Here is a 9305-nt window from a genome sequence, read left to right on the forward strand (position 1 = left end):
TCTCCTGTACTGCAGGCAGATTCTTTACTGTCTGAGCCAATAGCTCCCAATGAAATGCGTCTTGACATATACAGAAGATTCATGATTTGTCTACTTTTGTTTCCTGCAACAGTGGTTTTTCCCAGTTAACATATCAGTCCCATTTTTATTCACCTGAAATCTATCTAGAATTCAAGTTCTTTCTGCAAGAAAAAAAAAACAAAACATAAAAGGAACTTTTATTTGGAATAGCAGTTAAGATTTTATCTAGTTGTCAGTTTATTCAAAATACCAGAGGCTGAGTATTTGCTTTTAATTGTAATATTTACCTCAAGAGGAACAAATAAGCTGGTCTGTGAAAAATATCCATTTCTGCCATGGTTGGTACTCAGTAAATAGTAACTTCAGAGTAGTTGGTGCAGCCTTTGTAGGCCCAAGGGAACTGAATGAAAGCAGTGGGAATTGGTGTTGTTCAGATAATTAACTATAATACGTCAGAATGTGGTCAGTGAGATAAAAAAGGTGAGAATGAAATTAGGAAGCCATAAGGAGGAAGATGGTACTTTCATCTGAGAAAAGTAGGTAACATTTCATCAAGGAGGTGAATTTCTTTTGAACCTTCCAAAGAGGTTAGGTGTTTGTGTACAATGTAAGAATATTTGATTTGTAGACTGAGCGACTTCACTTTCACTTTTCACTTTCACACATTGGAGAAGGAAATGGCAACCCACTCCAGTGTTCTTGCCTGGAGAATCCCAGGGACGGGCGGAGCCTGGTGGGCTTCCGTCTATGGGGTCACACAGAGTCGGACACGACTGAAGTGACTTAGCAGCAGCAGCAGCAGCAGCAGACTCTCCTTAAAGTATTTTTATCTGTCATGATCAGAGTGTACAGTGAAGAAACTGAACTCCTCTAGTGAAGTTGAGAATCCTATGGTAAAAAGTAGACTCAAGTGGCAGGTTCAGAGCACTGTCTCTAGTTCTGTCCTATTCAACCTTTTAGTCAGTGACTCGATTATCACATTATCTTAGGACACGACCTTCAAGGGCTAGTGTATATGGAACAAAAGACCAAACATCCAATGGTTTCCATCCAATAGGATAACAATTAAAAGCAAATGCATCCACAGTTCTGTGAAAGTGAAAGTCGCTGAGTCGTGACCCACTCTTTGTGACCCCCATGGACTATACAGTCCATGATTTCTCCAGGCCAGAAAACTGGAGTGGGTAGCCTTTCCCTTCTCCAGGGAATCTTCCCATCCCAGGGATCAAACCCAGGCTTCAAACATTGAAGGTGGATTTTTTACCATCTGAGCCACAAGGGAAGCCCCTACAGTCTTAGTTTTGTAATTATGTCCAAATAATCAGGGTATGAGGGTTTGGGTGGGGAGAAAAGACCTCAGCGGTTTTAGTTCACTGTATGCTGTGAGAGCGGCATCAAAGATTCATTGAAATTTTATTCTGCACCAATAAAAGTGTTTCATTGAACAAACACCTAACAAAGTCCTTTTGGATGCAAAGAATGGACAGCAGTGAAGAGCACACATGTGGACTTTGTGCATTAGGACTTAAATTTTAATAGAAAAACAGAAAGAGGTAAATTTCAAAGTTAAATGTTGCACCGCAATTGAGACACGTGTTGAGAGGGAATAGCACAGAATGCCATGTGTCCACATAACATGGAGACCTCAGCTGTGTCAGAGTCAGGAGAGGCTGCTTTGTGGAAGCGGTTTTTACTGAGATCTGAAAGATGTCAGGGGAGTCATGAAGTAAAAGAGCGAGGGTCTTCCAGGGAGAAGAAATGGCATTGATAAAGAGCTTTAGCCATACGTGAGAATATAGAGTGAGAAGAACAGATATGCCAGGACTGAACCCTCAAGGAATTTAATTCAGTTGGTAAACTTATGCTAACTGGACAGTGAATACAAGGTGGAATATGATCAGTCTGTGAAAGAGATAAGAATCAAGTTTTGCAGCGCATAGGAGTTATTTCCATTTGCTGGGTAATTCGCTAAAGATTCACCTAAACCTAGGAACCTGGTTTTTGTTGCTACTTTTGCATCTAGTTTTATAAGGTTAGATAAGTGACTTAACCATTCTTGGATTTACTTATATATCCTTGATATGGGAGGATTGTCTAGATGATTTCCAAGGTTTCTTCCTTTCCTGACTATCCAGTTAATCCCACTGGTTACTATCTTGAATAAAAGAAAAAAACGCTTTTACATACCAAGTGTAATATCTGAAATACCTACAAAGTTATATAAAAAACATTGAAATTCTTGCTTTTTTTCTTTGTTCAGTTTTTTAAAAATATAACTTCCAGATAAAATGGCAAGATATGTAAAGTACACATGACAATTTAAATAGGTATACATGATTAATGGATTCCTTCATTGATTTAATTAAGATATCTATTAATATCACCTCACATATTTACCTTTCAAGATCTTTTTGGTGAGGATTTTTAAGTTTTACTCTCTTACATGTGTGCTAAGTGACTTCAGTCATGTCCAACTCTTTGTGACCCCATGGACTATATAGACTGCCAGGCTCCTCTGTCCATGGGGATTCTCCAGGAAAGAATACTAGAGTGCATTGCCATGCCCTCCTCCAGGGGATCTTCCTGAACTAGGCATTTAACTCTTTTTTCCTTATGTAATATCCTTGTATTCCTTGGTCTTTCAAATTTTTCTTTGCCCTAAAATCTACTATGTCTAATATTAACGTATGCTTTTATCCTTTAATTTTCCAAATATCCATGCCATTATTGAGTTTCTTGGGATTTCCTGGTAGCTCATACAGTAAGGAATCCACTTGCCTTTGAAGACGTGGATTCAATCCCTGCGTTGGGATGATCCCCTGGAAGGGGACATGGGAATCCGTATTCTTGCCTGGAGAATTCTACTGATAGGGGAACCTGGTGGGCTACAATCCATGGGGTCACAAAGAGTCAGACACAACTTAGCAACTAAAACACCATCTGCCTTCTTTCACATTCCTTGGGAGGAACAGCCCTACACAGGCTGCCTTCTGACGCTAGGTTGGAGGTCAGGAATTCTGGGCCTGGGTTGTCTTCTCTTAGCTGCTGCTGTGTTTCTTTTCTATTCTTTGGGCCCTAAACATGTTCACCTTTTTCTTGTCAAATATACAAGGTCTCCTTTAGTGGTCTCTTCTTATTTCTAGAACAAACAGAGGAGTGGGCACAAACAGATCAAGGCCATCTTGTCTGCACCAGAAGGCCAAGGTATAGTTTATAACCTAGGGAAGAGATTTCATGGAGGGAAGTTGAGGAGGAAAGTGGAAAGGAGTCCACAGCAGACTGGAGATGGAAGTCATGGAGTCCCCTTCTTTAGAAGTCATCAGAAGCTGAGAAAGTATTTTTTCTAAGTGATATGTATATTCAGCTCTGAGTGAGTACACTTTCTGTTTCAGCAACTGTAAGTCTTCTGTATTTTTTTATTAATTTTCTTTACAAATGCATATATATAATGATATCTATATGACATTTTATTCATTCTTCAAGAACATTGCTCTGCTTTTATTATGCCTTGAGATTTAAAATCTGAAAAAAAGATATCTATTGTGGAGTTTGGATTATTTACCAATAGATGCATTGATGGAACAATAAAACAACTAAAGATGATTACTTAATTGAGCTCACAAAATTTTATATATGCATTTGAAGAGTTATTAATTGTATTCTTGGCCCCTGTGGTATTCTGAGAACTTTCATTGAAACTATATGTAAAAGAAATTACTTTATTATGATAGTAAAACAAATCATAAAATTATGTGTGTACATTCAGAATCCATTAGTCCCCTGGCCATAAAAATGAGTGTCCTCATCCCCTTGGGAAGAAAATTTTAGCAATTCCAATTTTATTTATTTTTATCTCACTGTCATTTCATTTATATTTTGTATATACTTTTAAAATGTCATAATATATTAGAATAGCAATGCATATATAATATTGTTCCATAATATAATTAGGTCACTGACAGTGTGTTGAAAACTGAAAAATAATTTGGAGATTAGTTCTTCAGGAAACAACAAATTATCAAAATTTGCTACATAAAATGTTACTTAATTTGAGTAATCTACCAAAAATTTTTATGAAAGCAGTTCAACTGAAGAGAGGCAGAATGTTCAGAACATCCATGTTTGCATGAGTTTGCATAGAGCCTCAGAAATGGAAACATTTTTGAAGGTGGGCAGAAGACCAAGAGACCTGACTGGATGGGGGAAAACTTGAATCTTGAATGCAAGAAAGCATGCTTGCTGCCCTCAGTGTGGTATAGTTGTTTTTCTTTAAATCACCTCCCTTTCTTCACATTCATTCCCGAAACCCCGTCCTCTGCTTTACTATTTCTTTTCCAATAGTATAGATCACCTGTTAACATACCATATATGTACTTGGTCATGCTTATGGCAGATTATCTGTATTCCCCCAGCTAGACCATCAGTTCCATGAGGATAAGTGTCTGCTGCTTTGTTTATTGATGTAAACTAAGCACCTATAAGAGTTTCTGAATCATGGAGGAATAAAGTCAATGATCAATTGGTTAAATGACCAATAGCAGAGTACTGGGCAGGCCTATAGGTTTCAAACTTTTGTGGTTTTGATTAGCTGTTGTAAACAAGCTGTTCTGCAGTTACTGTTACAAGGTTAAGACACGATTTTGTTTCTTTTATGAGCATAAACATAAACTACACTTGAAGATAAGGTTTCAGACCCAACATGATAGCCAAAATGCACATTTGAAAAGAAAATTATACTAAGTGATTTGTTTTCTTTATCAAAAATATAATTATATTCCTTTCCAAACTTTTCATCACATAGGTGTGTGTACATGCATGTTCATATGTATAAATATAATTCCATTTAGTCAAACCTATGGTTTTCCCAGTAGTCAGTATGGATGTGAGAGCTGGATCATAAGGAAACAGCACTGAGAAATTGACTTTTGAACTGCGGTGTTGGAGAAGACTCTTGAGAGTCCCCTGGACTGCAAGGAGGTCAAACCTGTCAATACTAAAGGAAATCAGCCCTGAATATTCATTGAAAGGACTGGTACAGAAGCTGAAGCTCCAATACTTTGGCCACCTGATGCAAAGAACTGACTCATTGGAAAAGACCCTGATGCTTGGAAAGATTGATGGCAGGAGGAGAAGGAGATGGCAGAGCATGAGATGGTTGGATGGCATCACCGATTCGATGGACATGAGTTTGAGCAAGCTTCAGGATATGGTGGAGGACACAGGAGCCTGATGTGCTGTAGTCCCTGGGGTCTGAAAGAGTGGATGTGACTGAGTGACTGAACTTAACTCAAGGTATATGCATATGTGTTATGTATATAACATAATGATTATATGATAATTATACATAGGTCACATTGACAAATATGCTATTTTAGCTTCAGGTATCATTATACATAGATAATGTTGACATATAATGTTATTTTGGTTTCAGGTGTACAACGTAATTGTCTGAAATATATTTAAAAATGATCACCGCAATAAGTCTGGTGAACATCAGTCACTAGAAATAGTTACAATTTTCTTCTTGTAATGAAAACTTTTAAGATCTCTTAGCAGTGTTCAAATAGGCAATAAGTATATTCCCTTTTTGACTAAGTGCACTTAAATGAGACCAGTGGTCTTGAGTCTTAAAATAAAAAAATTATGTTGAAACAGTTGAGTTGTCAAACTTCTCAGTGCCAACTCATATAGAGGTTTTTGAAAAATCCATCCATGATTAGACCCACCAGGCTCCCATCACACCTGGTATGGTGCGCAGGCAGAGATCAGTGTTTAAGGCTTCTGCTGTCTTTTCCACTTGTCCATGCATTTCTTTCTCGACACGTTTCAGTGCTTCATCCATCTCCTCTCTTCACTTTCCAAACAGGTTATAATTACAGCAGAAGATGTTTAAGTAGCTAGACTTGCAATTGCTGCCCACTGGGCATTTTGGAAAGAGGCTGGGAATGAGTCCTTCCAGTACCACGTTTTACTTTCAGAGGATTAGAAAGCTTTTCAGTTTGAAGACTCCATCAATACAAATATATCTCAGGAGTGAACACTATTTAATTATTTATTTGATTAGTCATTAGCTGACCATCTGCTGAGAGTAAGACAATGAAGGGTTAGTAAGCAATGGAGGATTCAGGCAAAAAGAAGGAGAAACTCTGGGAGAAAGTGGACACATGTTTAAGGAGACCATTACCTCTATTTGGTTGAGGTTTCGGTTTTGTTTAGGCTGGCTCTGTAAAGGAATGAGTTGTTTCCATATTATTTCCATTCATCGTCTATGCTTTACAATGTACGTCTTACTTAAGTGTTGACAGTGAATAGAGACTTCTGCTTGCTCTCACTGTGTAGTCGTGCTCAGTTCAGTTCAGTTCAGTCGCTCAGTCATGTCCGACTCTCCGCGACCCCATGAATCACAGCACGCCAGGCCTCCCTGTCCATCACCAACTCCCGGAGTACACTCAAACCCACGTCCACAGAGTCGGTGATGCCATCCAGCCATCTCATTCTCAGTCGTCCCCTTCTCCTCCCGCCCCCAACCTTTCCCAGCATCAGAGTCTTTTCCAGTGAGTCAACTTGTTGCATGAGGTGGCCAAAGTATTGCAGTTTCAGCTTTAGCATCAGTCCCTCCAATGAACATCCAGGATTGATCTCCTTTAGAATGGACTGGTTGGATCTCCTTGCAGTATAAGGGACTCTCAAGAGTCTTCTCCAACACCACAGTTCAAAAGCATCGATTCTTCGGCAATCAGCTTTCCTCACAGTCCAACTCTCACATCCATACATGACCACGGGAAAAACCATTGCCTTGACTAGACAGACCTTGGTTGGCAAAGTAATGTCTCTGCTTTTTAATATACTATCAAGGTTGGTCATAACTTTCCTTCCAAGGAGTAAGCGTCTTTTAATTTCATGGCTGCAATCAGCATCTGCAGTAGTCGTGCTATGGTTCTGCTATTCCATAAGGTCTAGCATAGGCATCTTAGTGTACTTATTTCTATCATTTGCTGCAGAACCTTAACATCTTTTGGTGATTTCTGGTACTAAGTTGATGAAATACAGGAAAACAGTGCTCAGGTTTTTTTGGATAAAACCTTAATTTATCTCCTCCCTTCTCTCTGACTTTTCAGTCATTTATTGACTCAGCTAGTCCCATATTGTTGGATGCCTTTTTTGACCCTCATGTCTGCCTCATTCCTTGCATGTGGTCAAGGTCTATTTCATTTCCTGTATCTCTCCCATCCTTTGCGTCTTTTCACTTGGCAGAGCCCTCTTTGATTTTTAGTGTCATAATATTCCCAGCTCTTTCTGGTCTCTTTCTCTTTCTCTACCTGCCCCAACAGCCACAACTCCTCAATCCACATTAAAGTTTCTCTTTTCTAACTCTGGACATACTGCTCTCTTGGACTAAATATTCTTGGTTTCCTGTTGCTTTGTAGAATATAGACAAACTCTCCAAATTGGCATATATGATTCTCCCTAATGCACAAAAATCCATACGAGTATTTCTCCATTCTAACCCTACAACAATATATACAGTATATCATAGGAGCATAATCATGAGAGATACACGTATATGGTAAAACATGAACATTTCTTGTGTTTTTGTCAGACTTGATGATTCACTCATGCCTTATAATACATATTAATATCTCAGTTGCCTTGATTTACGATGTCAATGTGCTTACTTCATAAAATAATCCTAAACTGACAGATATACTGTTTTCTTATTTTTGAACATCAATATCCCATCAACCTTTCAAAACTCCATCATAAAGCCATCTTATCTGCGTCACTCCTATGACACACTCAGATGGCTCCTAGCTCTACTTCAATCCACTGTTTCACTGTTGGCATCACATCTTATTCTTCTTCACTCTACCCTGTAATATAGCAATTTGTGTGTTTATTTCACCCTCTCCTTCTCCACAACTTGAGGGCCTGCTCTGGAAAATAGAGATTTTTTTTTAAAACTCAGTTTAAGTCCTCAGTGTATTCATGACATGTGATTTACTAATCTATAAGGTCAGTGAATTTCAAAGGTTCTTCATTTGTTTGTTTCCATTCGGTAACCACTGCTACTATTCTTGATATAGCAGGGCTATTTCTTCAAATGTAATCTTACATGGAAACCTGTAAAAGAGGGTAAAATGAATGCTTTCTGAATGGCAAGGGAGTGATTGTTAAATCCTGTCCAAATATGCCCTTTTTGGATATTCCTGACTGACTTTATAGAATATCTATGGTTCTGTTCAATATTATCTGAAATCTACTGTATTCAGTTTAATTGTCACAGTCAAGCAAGGAGAGAGCTCTCAGTGTCACCACCTCTGTTCTTGATGTAAAGTCCAAAATTTATGCTTTAAATAAATTTTATAAGAGACATACATGAAGATGTGTGAAGTCTATTGGTGAATGTAGGTTAGCTCCAACTGCATTGTCCGCCTTAGTGACAAATTTTCCCCTCTAATAAATACCATTCACACTGTTCAAAATATCTAGACATTGAATGAAAGAAAGTTGAGCAATTAACACAAAGGAATTAGATGTTTGGGGCAGTAAATGACTTAGAAAGTGCTTACAGGATTTTTTCATGGTTTTTACATCTTGGAAGAAGAAAGTTACAGTACAAGAAAGCTGACACTTTACATGCATGAAGGAGCCAGTGGAGGGATTGATAGCTTGGTTTGGGGCAGAGTATTCTGTCATGTTCTGAAAGATTTGGGTCATCCCAGGGAGAGGCAGGAACAGGACTCAGGCAAGAATAACCCTGCCTATGAGGGAAGAGGTTGGTTTTGCTGGACAGTGTTCCTGTACGTGGGTGAAAGGTGTCTTTGCCTAAAAGAAGATAATTTGGCTGAATTCTGCCCTGAAGGGTTGCCAAGTTTTGTTCAACTATAGAACTATGGCCTTCAATAACAAGAATAGAATCTCCTAATATAAAGGACAATTTCAGAAAAAAGAGGAGTGAAGAGAAAATGGAAATAAAAGGGAATGTGAGATATTTGCTCTTGGGATATTATAAAAGCATATATATTTGGTTCCTTAAAAATAAAGTGTTCCAATAGCATTTCATCCTTCACTGCCCAAGTCCTTGACTCACTTTCCCTTTGCTGCTTTTCCTTCCTTCTGTCTTTCTCTTCCTTCTCTTTTATTCATCCCTTTTTCCCTTCTACCTTTTGATTTCCCATTTTCTGTTTACCAGGAAGTACTGCTAAAGCCCTAATGATGCTTCAGAACCAGCCCAGCAACATCACTGACTTCTTAGGAGAGCCAGTCAAGAGACTGGCCCTCAC

The sequence above is a fragment of the Moschus berezovskii genome, chromosome 23 (assembly GCF_049115385.1).
Source record: "Moschus berezovskii isolate FMDL1 chromosome 23, NW_MosBer_1.0, whole genome shotgun sequence".
In the NCBI taxonomy this organism is placed as follows: Eukaryota; Metazoa; Chordata; class Mammalia; order Artiodactyla; family Moschidae; genus Moschus; species Moschus berezovskii.